General features: G+C 38.5%; 1 protein-coding gene across 8 annotated transcripts in view; it reads left to right on the top strand.

Moving 5' to 3' along the window:
- The window catches only part of kcnip4a (potassium voltage-gated channel interacting protein 4a), a 137,254-nt gene that overhangs the window by 96,226 nt on the left and 14,790 nt on the right, over nt 1-26,238 (top strand). The window contains exon 2 of one of the 8 annotated variants that reach the window (XM_042401083.1): nt 25,759-25,887. The exons of the other annotated variants lie outside the window; for them this stretch is intronic. The gene's annotated coding sequence lies outside the window, so the exon portion shown is untranslated. The remainder of the gene's footprint in view (nt 1-25,758; nt 25,888-26,238) is intronic. 8 annotated transcript variants of the gene reach the window in all.

Consider the following 26,238-nt stretch of genomic DNA (forward strand, 5'->3'; position numbering starts at 1 on the left):
AAGTATTGTTTTTTATTTTAAGTATTGTAATTTTTGAAAAGGATTGTATCCAACTGTCAAACAGTGCACACTACACACCACCTGTCCCACCTGTCAGTCTGAGCCCTATACTGTATGTTATTGTGTTTGCAGAGCTACAGTATATACAGTATATATGACTGTTACACATTATCTGCCCATTGTTGCAGGTTTTAGTTCACTAAAATCCCAGCTGAATTAACTGGCTTGTGTTTAGAGATCATACTATACATTCTGTTTGCCCTTGACTCACTTAGGATGTTTTTCTCAAGCAGTTGGTGGTCACATTAGTGTGATATGAAGCTGTGATTCAACATGGCAAATGTTTATCTGGTAGAGTACTGTAAGTGAGCAAGAATATAAATGGATCCGGGTTCAAACTGCGCAAGGAGACATGATATATTTAACAAAGGCCTAAGCTGTTCATGGTTTCAACAATAACTTGAATTTCCACATTTCTGTTTATCATAGATGGTTCAGTTACATTGAGGAATGTAATGATTTCCAATGTGAATACATAGTGGAGTGACACTTTGTTTGCATCTTAATATCTGCTAAGATGATATTTTTATGCATGTGTTTGTTTTATAAGATGTGACTACTTAGAGGCACATTCAGTGGAAAGAAGAAGTTCATAAAGAGATTTGTTTCACATTTATTTGCACAAACACCAATATGAGCAAAGTATAAAAACCTCATAACTTGTTTGGGCTAAAGATGTCATTCTCAGGTTTGAAACGATAAAAACAAACAAAAAAATTGTTCTTAAGAGCAACCCTCCTCATCTAACAGTGTATGTAAATAAGATTGAACTTTTCGTTCTTTCCATTGAAGTACATGTGAGAGTTAACAGATGTGCCAGCAGAGGGAACCAAAGCTTACTGTCAGTCTCAGCCAATCACACCAGCTGCAAATGTAGTTTTCAAGGGGAGAAGTAATATAAGCTCAGCCAGAGTTTCTCACTATGTTCTGACAATTATTAAAGCGGTTCTGTGTAGATAAATCAGTCTAAATGTCCAAAATCCTATAGTACAAACAACTCTTCTCCACATTTAATCAGCCTTTTTATCATTCAATTACTTTAGCAACTACTGGTTCCAAGTTGGGTCATTTTTTTGGCAGGCAGGTTATAAACTACAAACACAAGCCTCCAGTAATGACCATCTATATAACAAAAACAATATTAACTCAATGTATGTAACATTTTTAAAATCAGTGTTACAAAGTCCTTCATAATGCTTTGTTATGTTTTTCCACTTGTAGTATGTGTTGGCATGTGGTGACTATTGTAGTTTCCCCTTTGGGGATCAATAAAGTCAATATCTATCTATCTCTATCTCTCTCTCTCTCTCTCTCTCTCTATCTCTCTCTTTGTCTCTCTCTCTGTCTCTGTCTCTCTCTCTGTTAGCTACTCATATAAATGTTAAGAACTAAATGCAAATAATGTAAAAACTAATCTCAAATCCCCAAATGAGTTAAAAGCAAAGTGCAAAACATAAAATGTAGTGACATGGACTTACATTTTAAATTGCAGTAAGGAGTAAATGAGGCCTTACGTTCTGAGCAGGCACGGTAAAGTGGTTGAGGGCAAAAGCTGAAACCGTGGTCAGCACAGTTAAAAATGGCACGTGCCCTCTTAATTGCTTGCTTTTTATAAATAATTGTAAGGCGAGACTGATCCACCCCTGTGATCCTGCTTGCAGCTTTGACACGGGTTACTTCACAGGCTAAGGATGACATACCCTGCCACAGTCCAAAAAGTTAAAAGTAATTCCGTAAACCTTTATGTGAAAATACACTCGAGTGAACATGAAAGTCATGGTTTGACAATTAGAATATTCATTCAGGCAGTCATTAGTGTCTAAAATATAGAGATAAAAAGAGGATGATAAGAGGAGCTAGCTTGAATAGAGCAGTTAACTGATCTATAATGAGCAAATGTGAATCTTGGCATTGTTCTGTTATGAAATGTTAGTGCATTCATCTCTAGATTTAGGAATCAAACGCATCTGTTTTCTTTTTAATATTTGTACTATGATTCCTATTCATGTTAGCATTGCTAATGTGCTCTTTATTGCCTTCTTCATACATTCTAAATAAATTACTTTGATCTTATTGAGTAAGGGAGTATTGAAAACTCTGCAATATATTAGAATTTTTGATAATAGCCTGGAGTCTCAGACAGGTATCACAGGCATATGGTTGTTCATCATAGCTTTCCACCGAATTAAACAATGGTTAACTGGTTTTCCACAGCCATTAGCTTTACTCTCTCATCCATTCAAGGAATGATGAGGGAGCTACTAAAGACTGATTTTCAGAATCCACATGCACTGTGCAGTAATATTTTTTTATGTTGGGCTCTCTCTACAGGAACACTTCTGTGCAGATTGTTTTTTTGGTTTTTTTTTTTGGTTTGATTGTAAATCACTTGAGTGGGAACTGTTCAGCCGTACTGTAAAGCCACATTGCTGATTACTGTACAATCAGTATTCAGAGTGTCGTTATTAAGAGTGTTTGAGCTGGCCTGCTTTTCATTTAGTCAAGGTAATTTTTGACGCCACTGAATATAAGAGCTAATAAATAAACTGTATATCAGCTTTAAAGAAATAAAGCACAATGTCATTAACCTCTTTGAACCTCCTTGAACACTTCACCTCTCATCAAGTGAACTCTCCCCTTTCCTACTGGCATTGAAATTCTCTCAGACAACCAGTTTCTTCCAGCATGAACTCTTTTAATCGCACTAAGGATTTAAGAGTTATAAATTTGTTTTGTGTCCCTTTGATTGGTCCAAATAGCAAAATGTGTTTGGCAGCTTGTCAAGGGTGCAGGGCTTTATATGAAGAGCAGGTCATTAAAGCTTGGCTAACCCTTATCTGTCCCATAAAACTAATCATAACATCTAAATGGGATTGGGTTTTTTTCCTCTTTAATTCCATTCAATGTACTTGTTTTGTTATTTTTTCTCAGGAGATGTGTAGGACTAAGAATGAGCTCATGTAAAATTTAAAAAAAGCAGAAGAGCTTTTTGTTTTAAGTGTTCTCTCGGTTTCTCTATTTGTGCAAAATTGTCACACATGAATTTGCCACCTCCCAAAATAACGCCGTGCCTGATTGTGTGCCACACAAAAAATATGGTGCTATTGTACTTTTGTTGCAAACATTAACAAATATTCTGAGTTTGAGGTTACTTTTTCAAGAGTTGAGTACTGCTATTAGACTACAGATCTGCTATTTGCTTAATGAATAATGTTTAGAAGGGGTTAATTGTGTTACCCCTCCAACCCTTCATCTACATGCGCTTTGATGTATTTCAGGAAATTTGTGTGACAATGAATTCAGATTTGTCTGTAGGATCATTCAAATGTGTACATTATTCCACTGCCTGCTCTGATGCTAAGGGATATCCAATCCGCTTCATGGATTCATGAACAAAATAACTCCAGTAAATTATTTTCATTCATTTAATACTGTTATGACAAGGGATGTCTCCACGCAATTAGAATGAGATGTCTTGAGTATCGGAATATTTAGTAGCGGGAGATTATTAACACCTAGACCAAAGGTTGCCTCAGGAGTGCCCCTTGCTTGGAATATTAAGCAGATCACTGAAAGTAGATTTTATTCATTACGCTCTTTATGAGCTCTCAGTTTATTCAGGCTTTAAGGGTGAAAGTAAATGTTTTTTAAATTTTTGTCTTAATTGTGAATCAGGATATAATAAAGTGTAAGATTCTGTTTGCCCTGTAGCAGGTAGTAGTGTAAATTTTGTATGTAAGATTAAACTTTATCGTCATGGAAGATCAAGATTATGGGGAGCCTAAAGTTGGATTGGTTGCCTGTTTGCAGTGGTTTGCTTTTGTGAATTTTCAGCACCGTTTTCCATGAAATTGGAAATAAGATAACCAAGATTGCTGCCATTTACATGTGTCTTGTGTCATCAACCTGTTGAAGGTACCCTGTGGAGTTTTTGACCGTCAGTAGCACTATGGAGCAGTGTTTTGTTGTTTTTTTTTTATCACTTGGTCCTGGTTTCTGTTGTCATGATACACATTCCTATCAGTGGTTTCACACTATCCCACTGATTTACAGGTGGTAGTAATGCGCCAAGAAAGGTAGCAACTTGCCAACAAAGACAGTGGAGAATAATAATGCTGGGTGTAAACAATGCAGGCTTAAAAATGATCAAACAAATCTGCTTTGCAGATGATTTACGAGAAAGGAAATTAATTCAGAATGTAGACTTGGGAACAAACAGAAAAAAAGCCTCAAGTTCTTATAGCTAAGATGTTAGAAAATACCTGCTTTACTCGTTAAGCTGAAACAGAGCAACATGGCCAACCTTTTGGAATCCTTGTTCTCTCTGCCTGTTGAATACAGGTCCAGTATTCACTCATATTTTAGCCTTGGTTCGGTCTATCAAAACAGGCTGTCTTTGGTTTGCCAACTCAGCAGCACTCGCAACTCTATCTCATTACAGGAAGTCATTTCAAGTGACTTTCAAGTCATTCAAAGCTTAATTGAGTTTTAACATGAATTAGTTTTCATTAACCCCTGGAAAAGTGAAGGGGGTTAGCCCAAAAGTTAGCAACAATTGGTCAGCCTAACCTGACCAGGCTCACTTGAGGTGGACTGACCTTTAAGGTGGGCCAGCTATTCTCATTTTAGTATCAATCTCAGCTATTCCTACTGTAAACAGAGAACGGAGAGATGTCTGGCTGCTGAGTCTATCCCAAGTTTGGCTCTCCCCACCACCCCAAAGCAGTCAACCAAGGGGAAACACTGAACCATTGAGTTTGGACAAGACATTTGCACTTATATATTGCCGGTGCCTTCACTCAATCCCTAAATGTGAACTTTAAATTATTTTCTCATAAATGAACACTACTAATCACTTTTCCAATGTTCCAATGTCATGTTGACCAAGCAGAAGCACTCTCACTTTCACATTCTACTTCAATAAATTTGTCCCCACATTCACGATTCCCTTAAGAAATAACCACCTGTATTGATTTCCTTTCATCGTCCGTTACCTGCTGACGAACGATGCTCATCATATCTCACCCTCTGGACAGTGGCTCCAGCCATCCTGTATTCTGTCTGCCATTTTATGTCCCCTTGTCTTCATTCATTTTACTCTTCCTGCTAATGCATATTCGCCGTTGACCTTTGTACTTCAGGTTCAGTTTGACTGGCACTTTGCTGCTGAAGGATAGCACACTGTAAATCAGATGACGGGCTGGCTGTGCAAAGGCGACCTATGTCTTGCTCTTTGCCTTCACATGTTTTCCTCTGTGAGCTGTCAGATAGCCATACTACAGCTAATATGGCTAAGACACTGAGAAAAGCAGGTCAATGTTATCAGCTCTAACACATTGGCCTGAGCTTTGTGGTACTGTCCATTTGCAGACAATGCCATTGACTTTTCCTTTTTACAGTGGAACTAATCGTCTGGAATGAATTGGGTTGTTGATAAAAATCTAGATGGTCCTGCTGTAGAGAGAAGGCTGGCGCGTCTTGTGAAAATTAATGATGGTCACTGTTAACATATCTTAAGAGAAGCCTTACCAAACACATATCACATCTGACATGACAAAGCGCACATTTGCACAATATAAAATTTAGTTTGTGTTATGTAGCTCATATAGCATCATATTCTCCTTTTTGGGGCATTTTGCCTTTAATCAACAGTATGCAGGCCAGAGACCGAAAGGAAATGTGGGGAGAGAGGGGGATATAATGCAACAAAGGCAGTTCATATCAATTTACTTGTTTAAGAGAAGGTAGCTGCGTTCTTCAGTGAAACAACGGCTTATCTTTGCGCACTTTGGTGTGAAAGCCATTGATTAAGATGATCAGACAAAGAAGGCGATCTAATGTGTTTTACTATTCATTCAAGCTTAAATGATGGCATCTGTAAACATACATTTACCAAAATCTTTGATGACATTTAATGGAATGGACACCTTCACACCCCAAGTAAAGCTGAAATAGTTGGCAAGACTTGTTTATACCTTCTATTTCCTTTGATAAGTTTTGTTATGGCACTATGTGAGTGTGTGGTAGAGGCTAAAGGGCTGAAAGTTGCATATTCCCATCGATGCATGCATGCACACGCACCAGGCAGAGTGAGCCTGCATTATCTAGAGTCTACAAAGTAAGCCCTCAATATCAGAGTCAACCCCATGGCACTCCATGGTTGATTGCACATGCTGCTTCTCCAAGGGTTGCCCCGGTTCACAGCTCATAATTGCCTTCCCCTTCACAGGCGCCACTTCAGTAAATATGACAGCCTCATTTTAATGTGCCTTCGAAAACACAACCCAAACACTAATGCCGCTTCGCTTGCCTGAGCAAATCACTGCAGGTGTCGCCTAATTATATCACCCACTTGTACCCTAAGCTGATCTGTAAACGGCGAGACAATCTCATCTTCGCCTCTTTGCCCGTCCACCGATCGGCGACGCTTTGATTGATGACGGTTACATCGAAACCAGCTCCTTCTCTCCTCTCACGTACTTTCACAAAGGGTCACTGTGAGCCTCAAGAACGATAACACTTGTCCAATACTTAATGGAAATGTTGTTCTCAGGGGTTGTTTGCTAAGCACACTCCATTGCTGTGTGGAGAAAACTAATAAAAATCCAAAGGTTGTTAGATTTGCAGGGAAAAAACTCATTCAAATTACCTCTGCACTTGTGGTGTTCAATTTTGTTTTTTATCACAATTTACTGTTTTACACTGTTTATATAATTGTCTAAAGGGACCATTCACCACAGTGTAGAGCGGTTACATTTTAGGTTTGTTTGCATACAATAGATGGATTCAAGTTTTGTTTGTTTTTTCCTCTCTATATTATATTTAACATGTTGATGAGACTGATTCATTGACCTTTGCTGCTGATTGTGTCCTCCACTCTGCCCAGACGACAAGTGATAAGATCCTCCCCTTGCGAATAGTGTCGAGACAGGTGGCAGCGATGAGTGAGCAAAACATATAGGCTAATCTTTTCCTAGATCAATGTCTATCATTCTACAGAGACAGATGAACAAAAAGGTGGCAGCTTTGTCACTCAGACTTATCATCTTTGTCGCACAGATAAGGAATTTGGACTAAGAGATGGTGACATGCCAGACCTCGGTGCATCTTGACATTTCAGACTTTGATCAGTTAGAGATGCCGCTCGTCAGAGGTGACGGAGGATGGGCAAGGTTTTTGTGAATCCCTTCACTGAAGTCGTGATGGCATGTAGTGATTTGGGTGGTACAAACTGTCATGAAGTGACTGGATGTGTTTTTGTGTAGCCATCAAGTTCCCAAAAGGAATTCTTACCAATTAAATGGTTCATTTTTCTAATTAACATCATCTGGAAATGTGCAGCAGCCTGGAAAATGCCACACTTTAGAAGACCAATTTTACCAATTAGTGTTGTTAAAAGGCATGTATTTTCATTTATATATTGAGAGAAGCAGTCGACTGATAGAATTCAATTTCTTTCAAAATTGAATAGAGTCTTCTTTCAAATCTCATGACAGCTAATAGCAGTAATTTTGTCCCTACCGTCACTTTCCACATTTTAGCTTCAATCTCAATGTTATTGAAGTCATTTGTCCGGTCGACATGAGGCTGCAATGTTCCAGAAGATCACAGTAGATACATACTCTTGTATCAACATTTGTACAATTTAAGAGATGAACCAGAGGTGATCTGAACCACTACTCCCAACAGAAGTAGAACAGCCATGTGCTGTACAAGACTGTGTGTTTACATATAATACACATTGTTTATGTCATTTCAAACTGGGTGGGGCATGGAAGGCTTTTGTTTTACAAAGCAAGGTTTCGCTTTAAAATCAAAACTTTCACAAAAATAATAACCGCAGGAAGTTTCTTCAGCATCAGCATCTCCATATTACAAGAATTTTTAGTATTTAAGTGTCCATGATTAACCTTTCTCACTATTCTAGAAGTTTTGTCTCATGAAAAACAAGCAGCACCCTATGTGAAGCAGAAGTTAATCACAAGTCAAATATCTCTGTGTGCACAGTTACATTCAGGCTCATTATCACTGGATATAGAGACATGTATGTTTATTTATTTATTTATTTATTTATTAAAAGGCCTTGTCAGTTATGATTTTTTTGTCATTATGATCATTTAAGGACTATACTGTTTAATAAAATAAAATGTTCTTTGGTTGACTTCTTTTGGTTAGATGATTATAAAAAAAACTGCAGTTGTGTTTCAGGAAGGTAACAATAATTGTCTGACAAATGTTTCACCAATCCAATGGTATTTTTCAGTCCGTATGGGCTGGGCACTTGTATGACACAAAAGATAACACAACTGGTCAACTAACTTTTTTCTGAACTGTCCCCATAAGGGATAGATTTCATTTACTGTCACCTGTGTGATCTTCCAGAAGAAAACACACATTTTGGATGCAAAATTTTAGATCCATAAAATCCAGTTGAAAATGCTTGCTTGCTCCTTTTAAAAGCCAAATCAAATTCAAAAAGATCTGAATAAATCACATATAAATTGTTCTGTTTTTAAATGGTTTATAGCATTTTTAAACAAATACTCAACGTGGAGTAGCTGTGGCACAGTAGTGCTCTCTGTGGGAAACATCACTGAGTCATTAATGTTCTAAATTGCCATACAATATCATTTAATGGCACTTTTTTGTTTCCAATCTTTGTTTGCAAAGCAATGAAAACACTCTACAGCTTCCATTTTCTTTTTCTAATTTGAACACAATGATTTTGTAATTTGAATCCTCCAAAACAAAATGGCCCCATCAACTCCATAACTGCAGAATTTCAAGGTCCTGCATCTGTCAGACTCATTACGCTGTAACAGTCTTAGGGTGGTGATTGTCCAGAATTTGTGTGACATTAATGGAGCAAGATGTGTGGTGTAATATTTACCTGTCAGCAGTGCCGATGAAATCACGGCTCCTCTAATATTTGGACGGATGTTCTGTGACACGAAATCCCCCACCCTCCATTCTGCTTTTCTCATATGTCTACTCCTCTCACCTCCACCCTCATGGCTTCAATAATTTATTGGTTTGTTACAGTATCTCTGTGCTGGGTAAAGGTTATGATTGGTCAATCATTCCTACATGTTTTATTAACCATCGGCCTACCAAGGACCATTTGGAGAGCCAAGCTGTGGCAGGGAAAGGCCTGAGGCTTTGGGAAACGCGGCTGCTGCTGTATTTTATATGTGGCTTGAATGACATGTCATGTGACTGTGGCTCTACTGATGTAGTGCCAGTACCCACATGTTGGCTGCACTCCCGTGAGCTGGATGTTGCAGCCCGGGAGACACAGTACAGTGCACTGTACATGACAGCTGGGTAATGCTTCAAAACAAAATTCTTTTATAAGCTCACCATGGTGCTCACTACAAAAACATTAAAAGGTTTTTAGCAATTTGGTAGTTTTGGTGATTTTTTGAGCAAATGCAGAGCTGGATTATACTAAACAAAGAGACCAGAAGTAAAGATGTCCTCAGCAAATTTTAAATTATTTGTTCTCGTACTTCATAGTTTGTATTTCATATTTAATCATCATCAACTTCAGTGATAAAAGTTTCTTCCTATCTCCTTAAATGCAGTTCGTAGGGGTGGACAATACAACAAAAACTAGGTTCTGATCTGATAAAATGTAATACCAAGTCCAGAGTCACCAATATTATTCCTAACACAGATGCTTTTTATAGTTGAAAGCAGTGTATGCACTACTAGGAGAATCATATGTCATGATTTGAGGAAAAATTATCAGTAAAAGGCTGTTTTTAATAGATCCGAAACAAGGCTTAGTATCAATAGTATCGACACTTGAAGTATCGATCCACTCGCCCCTAGCGGTTTGGAGGATTTGGCAGTTTTATAGTAAGTGATAATGATCTTGACATGGTGTTTTGGATAAAGAATCTGTAAGCTAGTTTGTTCTTTGTGGATCAATAACAAAGGAAGGTTTATTCATAGTGGCGTCTTGAAAAAGTTTTGACTCTGCAGTTACTCTTAAGTGGAACAACTGATCAATAAGCTCATTTCCCAAACAGACAGCATACATCACTTTGTCTAAAAATGTATTTTTCTCAAATTCAATTTTAGAAACAACAAGCACACTCAGATGTACTGTGCTGTTAGAGTGATCCTTGAAATGATCATATTTTCTACCGATCCATACAGTCTTAATGTCAGTGGATATTTTTCACTTTCTGTGGATGAGACTCACATTCCCGATGACTCTTCACATGGCCGGGGGCCATTCAAATCAAGTGGGATGTGGCTGGTGAATATTATTTTCTTTTTCGAACAGCGTCAAGCTAAATTATTCAAAAAGATATAAAAAAAAAAAAATTAAAAAGTCGAATTACGTCCCTCATTTTCTATTCTGTGTTGTTCAGAAAGGAGCAGCAGCAGATGGACTGAATGTAAATGAATGCATGTGAGTTTTTCACTGGAATAAGCTGCTTCATATTGAACATTTATCATAGAACAATTGAGTAAGTGGTGAGTCACTGTTATCTTTCACAGCGCCAAAATAATATGCAGCCTTAATGATTGTGATTAAGGTGGTTTTGTTCACTTACATTGATGTTCTACTTCATTGTAGATGGAATTAAAGCAGAAATTTCTCAAAATAGTCCAATTGACTGCAGAGAAGTTCTGTTTCGAGTAGCATAAGCTTTTAATAGTGTTTATATATGTTTTGAGCTCACACTTAATCATATGTAATGTTGAGTACAGTCTTGATTGGATCAAGTGATATTTTTTCAGGTACTTGCTATTCACTGTTTTGTAGAGACGTGTTAAAAAAAAAAAAAAAAAAAAGAATCTAGTGGTGGATGACAGTGATTGTGACAGTCTATACGGGGCCAGTAGATGGTGGTGTCCTCACTCATTTGCTGCAAACACTGACTACATGAATCAGCCTCTCCCAGCACGCACACACAATCTCTCACCCTGTTATTGTTCTCACTCCATTACATCTCAGTGGCATCAAACTTCATTTTAATAGAAGTTATATTTCAATTGGCGCCATCGATACAGATTTTCTGCTCGCTTTCTCTACTCTTACATCAAACTGTCCTACAATTCAGCCCTTAGAAGCACAGAGAAGACTAAATGAGCAGTTGCATAGCTGGATATTTTTAGGATTTTTTTATTTTTTATTTAGCTTCTTTATAGCTTGATAATATATATTTTTATTTCTTCCTAACCCTTTGAAAAAAACTTTACATTTGAAAAATTACCATATGACTAAGATAAATAATTGTACGTTAAAAACAACAGTTTTTTTGAAACCCTCTTAACATGAAAGCTTTACTCTGTCTCTGTTGCAGCTGTCCATATTGCTTCTTACTGGATTGTTTTTTTTCTATTCAACTTCAATCTCTCTTATAGCCCACAGAAAAAAGGCAATGATTAAATAATGTAAGTGTACAGTAGTAGTGTAGTAGTAGTTTGTGTTTCTGTTTGAAGTTGACGCATACATGTATAACACGAGTGAAGGTTGTGTATTTTCTAGCACCACACCTCCCCGCCTCTGTCTCATCTCCCCTCCCTCTTACTCCCTCACTCATATCTACTCGCTCTCATCTTCCCTCCCTTTACTTTGCAGTGAGGCAGTCAGTGTGCCTGAAAGAGGGAGAGAGCGCCACAAACTGTCAAGAGAAGAGCAGAGTTTGCTCTCACTGCTTTTCCCCGGCTCTCACATGTCTCCTCATTTACGAGGAGAGGAAAGAAAAAAAGAAGAAAGGAGGCATTGAGATCTGTTGAATCTCTATTCGCGTGTCAGACTTTATTTCTCTTTGAGTCAGCTTTTCTAAATTCTCAGTGACCCGACGTGATCAGAGAGACCCTTAATGACTTCAGGCTCTTCACAAACCTGAGGCCAGGTTTTTTCTTTAACCTTAACCTCACCCAGACTGGATTTAGGGAGCGAGCAGGCAGTAGGCGGGTGCCGGGAGGCGCCCGGCCCGTGCGTGTGGGCCGGCGTAGCGCTGGAGTGGGTGCAAGGGAACTGGAGTGCAGGACCAGGTGGCAGTGTCAGTCCTGGTCCTGGCGGTGGTCCCGAGGTCGAGGAGGCCGGCTCGGGCTCCGGGTTCGGGTCGGGGTATGGTGGCACTGAGAGGGCGGAGGGTGGAGCAATGCTGAGCGCGATCTGGGAGACAGAGGGGCTGCAGACGGTGGGCATCGTGGTGCTGGTGTTCGCTTCGATCAAGCTGCTGCACCTTCTGGGGCTCATCAGCTTCTCAGAGGGTAAGACACTGATGATGGAGACACGGAGAGAGAAAGGAATCAGGACAAAGATGACACACAAAGAGAAAGAAAAATTGCTTGCTGATATTTAATGTGTTTTGAAAATTGCTAATACATTTTCAATCAATCATTTCCCCTCAATTTCCAGCTTATTTGGGTTAGTCTTTTGTTGCTGGAACTCCTTTGAAACAGACTTTAACTTTCTCAGACAGCAATTTGAAAGCTTGAGAAGTTAATTGGGGTCACCGAGGCAAGGCAGGAAAGACTCAATGACACAGAAAAACAAATGGAGGAGCTGAAGTTGTGAAAACAGAAAATGTGACAGAAATATGTGTTTCAGAAACATTCTGATTGGATTTCTGGATTCGATAACTAAGAAAAAAGAGTCTGATATTTTCAAGCATCAGAGTTCATTTTGTATTGGTCTGTTGGGGTGTTATTTCTGTCTTTGTGCATATAGGATATAAGTATGTGTACGGGCATATTTTACCATTGCCTCATAGCGAGATTTAACTAACTGCTTCTTGATGTATATGTATCTCGTTGTGCACTCAAGCGAAACCCATCATATACTACTAAGTAAGGCCACTCCAAAGCTCACTAGGCACAGAATGTGTCAGGCCAAAATAAATTGTTTAGTTTGGACCTACTGCAGTTGTATCATTAGATAAAGTGAGCAGCATAGTAAGCAGTTTGAGCTCAAAACCAGCCCATCCATCAGACTGCAGTTTAGCAAACACCCCTTATCTTCTAATTAGTATAATCAATCAGAAGTCTTCAGTGTTGTATGCATATTCAGGGAGGAAATAAGTAAACAGAAAAAGTGATCATGTGTATTAGCAGGTAGCTGGAAAAAGCTGACCTGACCTAAGAGAAGTGTTTAGATGGAGCACTGAGGCGTTAGCGTCTGCAGATTGGCTGCGGCTGTGTTATTTCAAAGGCACATGAGAGTGTTTTCATTTGGAGGAACTGCGAAGCTCATGCTCAACGTAACAGTTTACATGCTTCGCTAAACAGCGGCAAGCCGAAACTTGCTTTCCCTCCTCGGCATTTCCAAACGCAGCCGACATGATATTGATTTGGCGAGACGAGATGCAGACCTCAACGCTGACATGTCGATTGCCATCTGCTTGTTGATGTGATCAGTATTCCAGACAGGTGTCTCTGAGTGTAATTACTTACAGAATATCTGCTTTCTGAGCTTGTGATACCTGACAAGCTGTCAATGCAGGTATTGATATTGTGCATCTGTGTTAAGTCATGTTCTGAGGACAAAGGGGGCCACGAAATGGCAATACAGAGAGGTACTGAAAAAGTCTGATAATCATTTAACAGTTAAAGAAATTGGCTTGAAAATGAGAGCTCTTTTCAAACTTATTCCCACTGTGTGCAATTTAGTTTTAAAATCAACTGAGCTGCATGTATTTTGGGGTGCAACTAAAAATTATTACAATATTTTCATTATTGATTTAATTTGATTATCATTTTTACAATTAGAAAGTAGTGAAAATGCCAATTAAAACTCCAAAATGACAATTGTATTGCACAACAATATTCTGTTTACTAGCATATAAAACAAAAAAAGCATTCAATCCTTGCATTCAAAAAAACTGTAAGCAGCTAATCTTTGGAATTTTTGCTTGAAAAATAATGATTCATTGATTATTAAAGTAGTAACAGATTAATTTATTATTTCAGTTTTCATGCAAACTTCACCAGAGCTGCATTTTACCATTATTTTCATTATCAGTTCATCTATTGATTTATTTTTCCGAATAATCAGTTTTACTAAGAGATTAGTCTATGAAATGTCAGAAAATAGTGGAAACTGTTCACAGTCCAAGGTCACATCTTCAAGTTGTTTTTCCCTACCAACAGTTCAAAACCCCCAAACTATTTGGGGTTGCACTAAACAGTTGTCATCAAATATTCTGGCATTTCAGAGGCTCTAACCAGCGTGATTGGAATTTGTGCCAAATAAAATGTAAATGATTAATCGATTATTAAAATTAAATTCAGTCTCCGCTCATCAACTGATTGATTAATCAACTGACTGTTTCAACATTTAGCTTCACACACAAAGAGCAAGGTCTAAGATCTGAATCCAAGACCTTGTTGCAAACTCACAATCCTAACCACTGAGCCTCTGCACTGTTTGTACATAAATAAATATATAAAAGTCATGTAGAATTACACTGGTTTACACTTTAGTACCGCAAATCCCTTATTGCAGCTGTCACCTTCTGCAATAGCTAAAAATGTTTGTTTTTATCTTTTTATTTTTGTAAAACCTCCGGGGAAAGTGTTTCACCAACATGTACGCTCTGCTTAACATTCATACAGTCAGACATGTTCACAGCTGGCAGCTGCCCTGTATGATCACATCCCTCTACTGCTGGCCACCTGAGCAGCTCCACTGGGGCATCTGGGGTAAAAGGGTCTTGCTTTAAATGTCTCGGCGTGGTAAATGCCGAGGGAGCTTCTCAGCTGGGCTGCTGATTTGAACTGGCAACTTTCCAATTGCAAAAGGGAATGTGTTCTGAGAGTAATGTACATTGTTCCACTCTTTACTGTAGCTTCAGCTGGCATCAAAAAATGAAACTGTAAGCTTTGTTAAGATCAACTCATAGCAGACCACACATTGCAAGAGGAGAGGAACATGTCTGCCTTGCAATGGCCATACCCAACGCCACATTGTAACACACTGATCACTTCTACTGATTGTAAGGACTTCAGACCTGGAATAATAGTTGTCCCTGCCAGTGGCGTGCTTCCATGTTAAATAACTGTAACAAGATCATTGCATCAGGCTGTGCACAATCACCAGAGCATTGTACTAAGATTACAAGCAACACAGCAAGGCCTGGAAAGCATCATACGAGTAGCCTCTTTCCGTTTTATTATGAATAGAAAGACTGATGTCTCATTATATTTGTGCTAACTGTCCTGAGGCTAGTATTAGAATTTCAATGCAGCTGGCTAAGTTTAGGCTAAACTTGGCTACCGAAATGATAATAATGAGCTCTCTTGTCAGATAAATTTGGACTTTCTGTAGTGATATACAGTATCTTCACATTTGCAAGGCTCATTTTCTTAGATATATTGCGGTATAACCAGGGACACTTTTTATTTCCCTCATACAAACACACACACACCGTGATCCTTTTCACACATATGTGCATTTCTTACACCCTTACAATGCAGAGCCATTAGTGCAAAGTGCTGAGCAAAGACCCATAGGGTGCAGACTAATCAGTGTGTCACACAATGATAAATAATTCTCTGGTTCAGCCATACGCAGCGACACCTCCAACCCCATACCCCCTCAATCACATTACATTTCACTGTGATTGTACCTTATATGATTACATCTGACAAATAAACTTGATTGACATTCACAAGCACGCCATTACATGAACAGGGATGGAACACTGTGTCAATTTGGACCTGCCATTTGCTATTATGGGGTAGGAGCACTGAGAGTCTTAGCGCTGATATCCATCTAACAAGATTCTTGTGTTCTCTGCGTCCTTGATGGGGATTTATGGCCTGGCAGCAGAGAGAGTTAGTGTCAGCACTGACCTGGGTCGGTTTTGCCGCCGATTGCCTGTTTTCACTTCCTGGAAAGTGTTGTGACATCTACAGTAATGAACAGGACGCATTTGTGGTGGGTCAGCTGCTTTGCGCTTGAGGGCCTGAGTTGAACTGCAAAGTGTATTTGAAGGCAATTCAGAAAATACTACAATTAAACCAAACCTGTAACATTATAGAATTGGATAATGTGACCTAAAGTCTACATCACAATAAGCAGTTCCATTTACCCTGACAGTGATAAATGCTATTATAACCCTTTAAGCCATGTTAGTGGTGCACTGTTGGTCTATGGATGACGATGTCAATCGGTCAGTTGGTCCACCACTTTGGTCCAGGATGAAATACCTCAACAAGTGTTGGATGAATTGTCATGGCATTTTGTACAGACATTCATGTTCCCCAGAGGATGAATCCTACTGACTTTGATGATCCCTGCTTTTCCTCTAGTGCCACCATGAGGTTGACATCTTTGGTTTTTAGTGAAATGCTATTGGATGGATTGCCACAAAATTTTGTGCATACATAGATTTCTCGCTAAGGATGAATTTGAATGACTTTGGAGATCCCCACCTTTCATCTACCGCTATCATCAGGCCAAATTTTTAATTTGTCCATAAACCAAATACCTGCAAAACTAATGACATTCATATCAGCCTCAGCTATACCTTGTGTTTAGCGCTAATTAGTGCATGTTAGCATTGGCATTGTAAGCATGTTGCCTTGCTAGCCTTAGCATTTAGCTCAAAGCACCACTGTGTAGCCTCACAGAGCCACTAGCATTGTTGTACTCTTAATCTTGTTTTGTCAAGGCTAAAGCTAATGCACTCTAGTCATTGAAATGCAGTTAATGCTCTCACATTTTTTAGTTAGGCGTTAAGAAGATTTCAGTTTGCTGTTTTTAGGAAACCTACGACATTCACTGTCATCCAGCACTTGAAGGGTCAAAGCGAACATGCTGTTAGAGCCAAAACAAAATTTGGAGTTTGTACACTGATAAATTTAAACATCAAAAATGCCTGTTGAATTTTTATGATACAAAATGATAAATGACCTTTCTGCTGTTATTTGGTGACATTCAGCTGTGATCTCACAGTTCTGACGTGCCTGTCATCAATAATCACATCATAAAGCTGGCCTTCAATATGAGAATCACATTTATGTTTGGAGTTCAAGGCTGACTGTGTTAGTCTGAGTGGTCTTCATGTCTTCATTTCCTGTATAGGTATTTACGATGTTGTTCAAAGCAGACCACCAGTGATCGATCTGAACCACTGTCAAGTATTGAAGCATGTTCCTCATTTTGTTAAGTGCAGAAGTGTGTACATTTCCAGCACAGACACACACTGTTTTATGGGTGTGGTATAAACTACGCTGCATTTTTTTTGAGTCACACATCCATCATCAAAGTTGAGTCAGCAGAAATGTTTAGTATATTTTTCATCGTTTCAGATGATTGCATATATGTCAGTTAATTTAATTGGCAATGTCCATCTGGCAAATAAATCTCATTGTTACTCGAGCAAGCCAACATGGTTTTAAAAGATTAAAATAAGGAAACAATGATTCATTTGCAGGTAGTGAATTGTGAGATATTTGCGACCAACTCCGCTGCAAACTGTAATTGTCCATCCACTTACCAATCCATTGAAAGGACAACAATCAACTGGCCCAATTACCCTTTGGCTATTTTCCATGATGCCTATTTAGAGCAGTGACATGATTGACTTAACCTTTGCCTGAGCGTCCTAAGTTATGGGTCCCTCTTGTGTCTTTAGAGAAGAAGGGCACGGCGGAGGAGCTTATTGAAAGTAAGAGGACTCTGTCTGTCAATTTGAGTCAGGAAAGCAAGGACAAGTATCACTCAAGCAATCAATTTTGATGAAAACATCACAGATAATAAATTCTGATAGTGGGAGGATGACAGATGCTTCTGAGCCAAGGATCTGATATGGATGATTGCAGAGCTTAAGGCTCCCTATGGAAGAGGGAGCTGGAGGCAGATTGTATTCTTAAAGATGTATTTAATTAAATGACCTCCGTCCCACAGCAGTGAAGGGATGCAGTGAAATATACAGTGTGTAAAACATCAGAGCCCCGGATAGTCTAGTGATATCCTCAGATGTTATTAAATGTGCTTGTTGAGGTTTGGGATATTCATTAATTCAGATCTCCGTGATGTGAACCACAACAGTATTTGACTATGCAGATTTTCAGGGTCTTATTCAAGGAAAATATTGCACAGTTTATGTTTAAGTGCTGTAAAAAGAAAATAAAAATACATAAGCATAATTCATAAACCTTCAACCATACAGAGCTTTGAAGCTGCACATTTGGTATTTATTTTTCGATCAAGGCTATACAACTGGTATGCTCATTCAGCACGTTCATGACTTTAATTAGCTAACAAAATGAATAATCATGTTGCCACAGGAACCCAGCAACATTTTCCATAATTAAGCCAAGGACATAGGTTCTTATGCATAATGCAATAGTTTTTTTGCCAACATTACAGCTAATTGAGAATTCTGTGCTTTTTTACACATGGATTGAGTGCACCCAGCCTTTATACTCCCTTCTAATTTCCATAGAACATATTTTTTATGTTTCTTTTATGAAGTCTGCAAACTGTCTTCTTGGTTCACACTGATGTTTTTGACTCTATTGCTACTGACTCTGAGTTCATTTTTCCCCCTACTGTTTGAAGATAACATTTCTGATGAAAGACATATGGTGGAAATAGCCTGGTCTCTCTGCAAACTTCATGCACTAATCTAAAGAGAACTTGGACACTAAGATGGAAAATGCTGACTTGTACCTATTGTGAACCAATCTCATTACCAGTGACCTCTATAGTATGTTGAAACCATTAGCTACACAGAGCTAACTTTGAATTTGTACCGAGTCTTAAAAAATATCATACATCACCAGCTGTGAAGCCAGAAGAATGTTAGAAGCTAGCTAGCTCACAAAATAGTAATAGTCCTTTGTAAGGCAAACAAAAATGGATGCACAAAAGACACAATGAACATCACAAACATAGATCACTTTACTTGTTTTAATGAAACTGGCTGGTGTTGCAGACCATAAATCACTTTATCATAACTGGCTGGCACCTTTTCATTAAAATAGTGAGTTAAAGCCTCATTGTCATAGAAATAATAAAGTAAGTAAGTAAAAAGTTAATCAGCCCTCTGAGCCAATAGTGCCAGTAGTGTTTGTTATTTCTGGCGGGGAGATTTTCCAGTCTCAAATCTCACCAGATGCTGTATTGCCCCAGTTTGCGTATTGTGTTTGCCTTTAGGCTGAGCTACAGTATATAGGGATTTTTTTTTTTATTGAATATATTTTTTTAATTGAGTTTTCATTACTTTTACAGCAATATATATCAATATGGTCCATGAAAAACAGAGCACTTCAGTCCAGCATCAAAAACAAGAAACAAATGCACACAGAGAAAATGTTTCTATTTTAGTTCAAAAGGTTGTTTTGGGATCTCAGAGAATTGTACAGTGAATACAGTGAATATCCTGCTTAAATCATTAGAATAAAATCCATAAATCCATTAAAACACTTGTCTGAGTTTGCTGTCAGCATCTGTAATACAGATGACTCACTTGGAAGTGACTCATAAAGTCTCTCTCCTCTTTGGATAACTTTTTTTTTCTCTTTTTGCTCTTTTTCATGAAAGCTCAAAACCTCTTTCCCTTCCTCCCTTGTCCTACCTTATAATCTTTAAAATGATTGGAGTAAAAAGGGCAGAGGACACTTCCTTCCAGTGCCAGAGCAAGGTTTTCTTTGAGACAGACCATTATTGAAACTCTTCCAAGTGACAAATGATTGTAATTAAAAGAATAGACTGCTCTTTCCCCCAAGATTCCAATAAATGCCTCAGCCCGCTCATGGTGTGTCATTATAGCAAGCATGAGTGCATGCTCTCTCCCTCATAAAGAATCTTGCCATTGAGTCCCCAGGAGCTCCAGTCAGTCACACTCAGAACAGCAAAGGACAGCATATATATGTGATGTGCATCCTGAGGTTGAAAAATTAGCTTCTGTGACTTCAAGACGTTGACATTTCTTATGGCCCAGTCAAAATGTGCTTGTTTAATCTGATTTATAACTACTATAAGTGCATGAGTCAACACACACACTGTAGCAAATTGCAGTAATGGTAGAAAGTTATCACTAATGCATTCTTTTGGCCAGTAAAGACACACTGTTGTTTGTGCTACTTTGCCTTTGCCTGTTGTACTAGCTAACCTGAAGGGAATAATCAAGGCTACAGTCCATTTGGCTGTTTATGTAGCTCTATTCTCAGTCTCCTGGGACTCAGATTTATTTGGATCTGCCTTTCATCACTGGCACAAAACTTGATGTCATGTCCAAGAATAAGTACATTAATATTTCAGCAGAAAGATTCCAAATGCAAAGCAGTGTTCAGGACTATTGCACAGACAGTTGGTATTTACAGTCTCAATAATAATCTGCCCATTTGGCTTTAGTTTTAAGACAGGCAATGCGCTGACCCTTCTTTCCTGTTCTTCCTATTTCTAAGACAGTTTCACTGCCATTTTTCCTGCCAGCCATAAGGAACTGGAGGCTGCTTTATTAAATAACAGCAATGACATATCGCTCTCCATGACTCCATTCTTAAGGCTTATTTATATTTGGGCCCACAAAATGGAACAAATGGCAGATGTGTATCCACCTCCCTGATCATCCATGTGATTTATCTGGAATAAAAATGAGCCTTTCTCATTACACTGTTGGGACTGTTTGAATTACTTTTCTTTTATTGACTTGGATCTGCAGATCTAACACTTGCAAAAGCAGAATTGTAATCAGCAGATGTCCACTGTTGGCAGCTCTGGCGTTCTGGATGTCAGCTATAATTTGTTTTGAAGCATTAGAAAATATTTGGTGCCACACAGGGGGAATTCATAACACCTCAGGAAAGAAAAAGTCAGCCATTGTAATACAGTGCAAGTCTGCTAGATGTTTTATCTTCTGTCCTCAGACAGATCTGGATACAGAGGCAATATATTTACTGTTGCACTTCCATCCCCCTTTCCACAGTCGACTCATTTGATATCATTTGGTGTATTTCTACTGGGATTATGTTTCTGGGGTAGGGGGAAGACAGCCGAGTACCTCCTCTTCCAATACAGATGCCATGTATGTTCATGGTATCCCCCAGATTCTACCTCCTCCAATTACTAACTGCTTGTACAGTGAAACTTTATAAACTTTATGTGAGCAAGTAAAGCTGGGAAGCTGAGGCAGATGCTGAACTCACAATAATTCCTCATTGCATGTGTATATCCAAAGTTTATACACATATAGTCATAGTCAACTTGCAGTCAACTAATTTTCCACAACTTTTGCACTATTTTCATTTAATTATTTTGCACTTCACTATGTAGTAAAATCCCTTTCAATCACTCTGCTCCAGATCTTAATATACTGTAGTATTACATTAATTTATTCTCTGTATGTTTTGAATTTTATAAAGAGGCAGATGGTTCATCTGTAAGTAGATGTGTTGTTGACTGAGGCATTACTTAAGCAATAAATCAAAATAGTTGTACTAATTTGTCAAGTACTCTGCTGGGGAGAACTGGTGCCATTATGGCTGGTGTAACTTTATCATAGCAGGTCAGTTTGATATCACACTGGCCTTTTTCTTTTGGGAATCATGCCAACATGAATAAAATCCACCACTGGCCTTGAAGGCTGCTAGACGCTTCTCATCTGCTGTCCTTGTCCCGTGTTTCGCTTGGTGTAATTTCAGTTAATTGCTAGCTGCCAAGTGTCTATCACATTTGTCCCTGTTTTGCTAAAAAAAACAACATTGAGCCTTGGGACTTAAACACTGGAATCAGGTGTTAAAGTGAACCTGTTGTCCACGCACTGACAAAATAAATATTGGGCTTAAAAATGCAATATGAAGAAGTCTCCTATCCCCTGGCTCTCGCTGATGTCTTAGATTTAATTTGGCCAAAGGCCTTGCCTCTGCATTTGTGTAATTGACCATATGACAATATGACCTTCTCTAAATGTTCCATATGTACATTGTTACTAATACTGAGTTGACCTTTAGAAAGATGGGAGAGTATAAATTCAAAATCGAAAGAGGTATTGACCAGCCAGCATTGCATGTGGCCAATCATTATCTTCAATTTAAATATCATGTAATTTAACTGGAAGGTTTTTTTTATAGACATCATTAATGAATTTTGACTCTGCATATATGAGCATATTTGGATCTTATCATTAATAGTGTCACATTAGGATTGAAAGGCCTACAAATGAAGGATCTACAGGGAACATACAGCTTTTCAAAGATGCAGTGATTCCCTGATTTTAACTTTGATACCATCTGTCTATAGATTAGCAGGAGACAGATAAAGATGTTAAGAGATTAATACCTGGGAACCGCTGAGTTTTATACCTGATGTGAGGACAGTAAATATTTCAAAATATTCCCTCAGTAGCTCGCAACTTCAGTCAAGTCAGGTTTATCTACACAGCTTTTAACGTGGCAATGGATGCCAGTAATCATTGAACACTTTCACAGATGTCCACTAAAATGTGCTTTAATGTGTATAATTTGAAAAGTCCCAAGGTGACTGAGAACACTGTTGTTCACTGTCCTACCCTTCTCTTTCTTTCCAGTTCCACTTTAAGACTGGAGTGGTGTAACAACAGATCAAGTCTTACCACGGCGCTTACAACTTCCATTTACTGCTTATCTAGGATCCAGTTTAAAAGAAAGAGAGCCATTAAGATGCAGAGAGATAGGAGGGCAGCTCTGGTGTCCACCTCTGGATAAAATCATGTACAGACAGGAGTTGAAAAGTTCTTGGAAATGACTGCTGATTATAATGTGCCAATAGAAATGATAAAATCAAACCGGAGGCCAAGAATTCCAATTAGAATTTCCCTGAGGTATAAAATGCTGCTTTTGACTCGAAGCTTGAAAGTAATGGATGATTTCTATTTTTTTTCTGCCATCAATCATCCATACCTGTTGTGTAACTATGTTTACATATTTTGCCCATACACGGAAAGCAGTAGACACGGTGCAGCCTTGTGATGAACTCGATACACTAAGATTGGTGCTTGATTGTTCTGTGTTACATTTCCAGGAGCCAGAACAGGCTATATTAGGAGTGAGCTCGGGTTGAGATAAGATCAGTCTTGAGTTTGGTTCCGGTATTAGTTTGTCAGTGACAGCAAGACAGTGTATCATCAGCAGTGGGAACTTATCAATGGGAAACAGTGAGGCAGTTTAAGTAAATCTGATTGACATCGGTTTCATATGGCAGTTTGGCATGTTGTGATGATCAATCAGCTACCAATAGCTAGAAAACAAAACACGTTCCCATTGGGCCATCAGTGAGTTACTGCCCCCAAAAAAACTTTTTTTAAAGCAAAATATGGTTCAGATACAAAAATTATGGTTTATTCGTACATGATTGACTCATGTGTTGAGCTGCCCCTATTTTATTTATGCATGTGGCATATATATGCATCAACTATATATGTATATATTATACATCTATTATGAATTTTTGATCACAAAGAATACCAATGAAGTTGAAATGTGTTTTGAATCAAAGGGTCCATTCACCAGTTATATTATTGTTACTCTCCATCTACCTTTTCTACTAGACTGAGTGTTTAAATGTTTATTATCAGACTCATTTTTAGCCATGTTTGACTTTGGTGTCTCCTCAACTTTTCCTCTGGCACCAACGTAAAGTTGGCTTTTTTTCTGTGAAATGTCTCGACAGCTGTCGGATGGATTGCCATGACATTTGGTACACACATTAATTTCCCCCTCAAGATGAATTGTAATAACTCTGGTGATTTTGATCGTTTCCTCTAGCGACATCATCATGTCAAACTTTGAATGTGTCCAATTAGTTTATGACTTAATTCCTGCATAATTATTGGTAACCTAAAGTGGTGAACATGCTTAATATTAGCATCAAAGCATTGCCATTGTAAGCATGTTGCCATGCTAGCATTAATATTTAAAGGAAAGGAAGTTTTGCTTGCTATAAATACTCCTTTTCGTCATACTGTGTATTAAAGGATCCCTTCATAATGCAATTTCAGTAGAAACACAGAGGAAGTAACTTTGGAAGTTACCCACTTCATTTCACTAACTTAGACAGCTGGAGCCTCATATTAGCTTCAAATACATTTTTACATACATTTTGTTCAGAACAGGCACTGTAGATTTTGTCCCTCATCTCTTACATTGAAAGTGCATTAGGAAAGGATCTTTTAATGACCAGTATGAACAAGAGGAATGATTTACAGTGAGCAAAACCTGTTCCAATGTCCATATGGGCACCTGACTATTTAAGACAGAAAAATTGTGAACCTGTCCTTTAAATCAATGCTTGGCCTCACAGTACAGCCGCAGAACAGAGCTGTTAGCATTACTGTAGACTCATGTTTCTTACTAAATACATGATTATTGACTCATTAATCGGTTATTGGTACAGTAAATCAAATTATTGACAAAAGAAAGTGTGTCACTGCACATGATACTTGGGTAATGCTTTCGAAAAAATGATTTATTATTTAAAGGGGTTTTCAGATTACCTGTGTGAAAATGAGGCTTTGTATTCTCATCATTGAGTGAAACCCAGAGAGGTCACTGAGACTGGTTCAATTAGACTAAGTCAGCCATTAACTGTAACGCAGAGCCACTGTCCGAGCATTGTCTTTAAAAAAAACTACTGAAGCTGTGTAGGCTCATATATAGGGTGCTGCTGCCTGTAACTCTATCATGTAAATTGTCAGAAGATTATTTGTGCTCCCTTGGAGTCATGGCCTACTTTTGTGAGCCCCACCTCCTTGGCGCCGCGATGCTAAAGGGATGGCGGGAGCTGGAGCTAAATTGTATAAGTTAAGACCTCGTTTCACACACACACACACACACACACACACACACACAGAAACACACAATAACAATAGCTCTTGAGAAAAGACACATGGGGCTGGTATCATGTACACAGACATGGCTATGCTATTTTAGTCTCATAACATTGGGGAGAAAAAAAAGGCTTGTAACAGCAACTGTAAGAGACAGTGAGGAAATAAGGTCCAATGAACACATTCAATGCCTGAAATAAAAAAAAAACTATCTTGGCCAATTTCACACACATTAAACACAGATTTTTCCCATCATAGACCCATTTAATAATTTTAATCTGAATATCAAGGTTTTGCACTTAATGTACTAAATTCATCAGTCCCATGTGGTCCCCCAGGCTATCATTTGCCTCTCTGTACTGTAGTGTGAACTGTACATACACTCTCATACAATACAACAACAAAGAAACAGCAAGCTCAGCAGAACGGTTCATCAAACTGTGCTTCAAGCACAAGTATTGACCTAAGATTTATTGATTTTAAACAGCCACCCGTGGTTAACTGAAGACTTTTCTATTTTGTACATAATACAGATTTATCAAATATTTATTAGCCTCTCTTTTTTGGTTCATGGATTAGGGCTAGTGAGGTTTTACCCTCTAGCTTGACTTAACCTTCAAGATCAATGACTCCCGAATCACAACCTTGAGGGAGTGTAGCAGTTTGGCTGTGATTGATCAGTTCAGACTCATTTTAGGGGGTAATATTCTCACATTAATTTTTCAGAGTTTGAGTGGTATTGTGGCTTTGTCGGCTCATTGATGAAGAAGATATTGTGTGGTAGACCATTTTATAGCCATAGTCTACAAAGCTTGTTACATTGTGTCCCATGGTAATTATGTTTTGCTGAGGCATTTTTCTTTGTTTATAACCCTCATAAGGCATTCGATCTCATTCTCTTGTACCACTGCAGGGCAAAATGGCTAAGGCAGCTTTGTTATTCAGGTGTGGCTGTGAATTACATTTATGATGAGCCGTACAGTCGGCTACAACCTGCCATTATAGCACCAGTCACTCAACAAGCTGCAAAGTAGAAAGCAAGGTCAGTTTTTTTTTTCTTTTGAAGAAGGCAAAAGTACAGCATGACTTCATGTGTGTGTAAATAATGATTGAACATGTTAAGACTTAAAATCCTTCATCGTTGTTAAATATGCTTGATTCTTCAGGACAACAACACCAATTCAGTTTTTTTTTTTGGAATAGATATGTGACATGTGATGTAATACCAGCAAAACTGTGAACTTTAACTTCTGTGGGTAAAGGCACAGGGCCACAGCATGAGGCTCTCTCTGCATTATCACACACATACTCAAATGTCGTATCCATTTTGTCAATAAAGTAAAAGGGCAAACATTAATCAGACAGCCATCACTGCATGCTCTTTTCCTGCCTG

Source organism: Thunnus maccoyii, chromosome 22 (assembly GCF_910596095.1).
Source record: "Thunnus maccoyii chromosome 22, fThuMac1.1, whole genome shotgun sequence".
Taxonomy (NCBI): Eukaryota; Metazoa; Chordata; class Actinopteri; order Scombriformes; family Scombridae; genus Thunnus; species Thunnus maccoyii.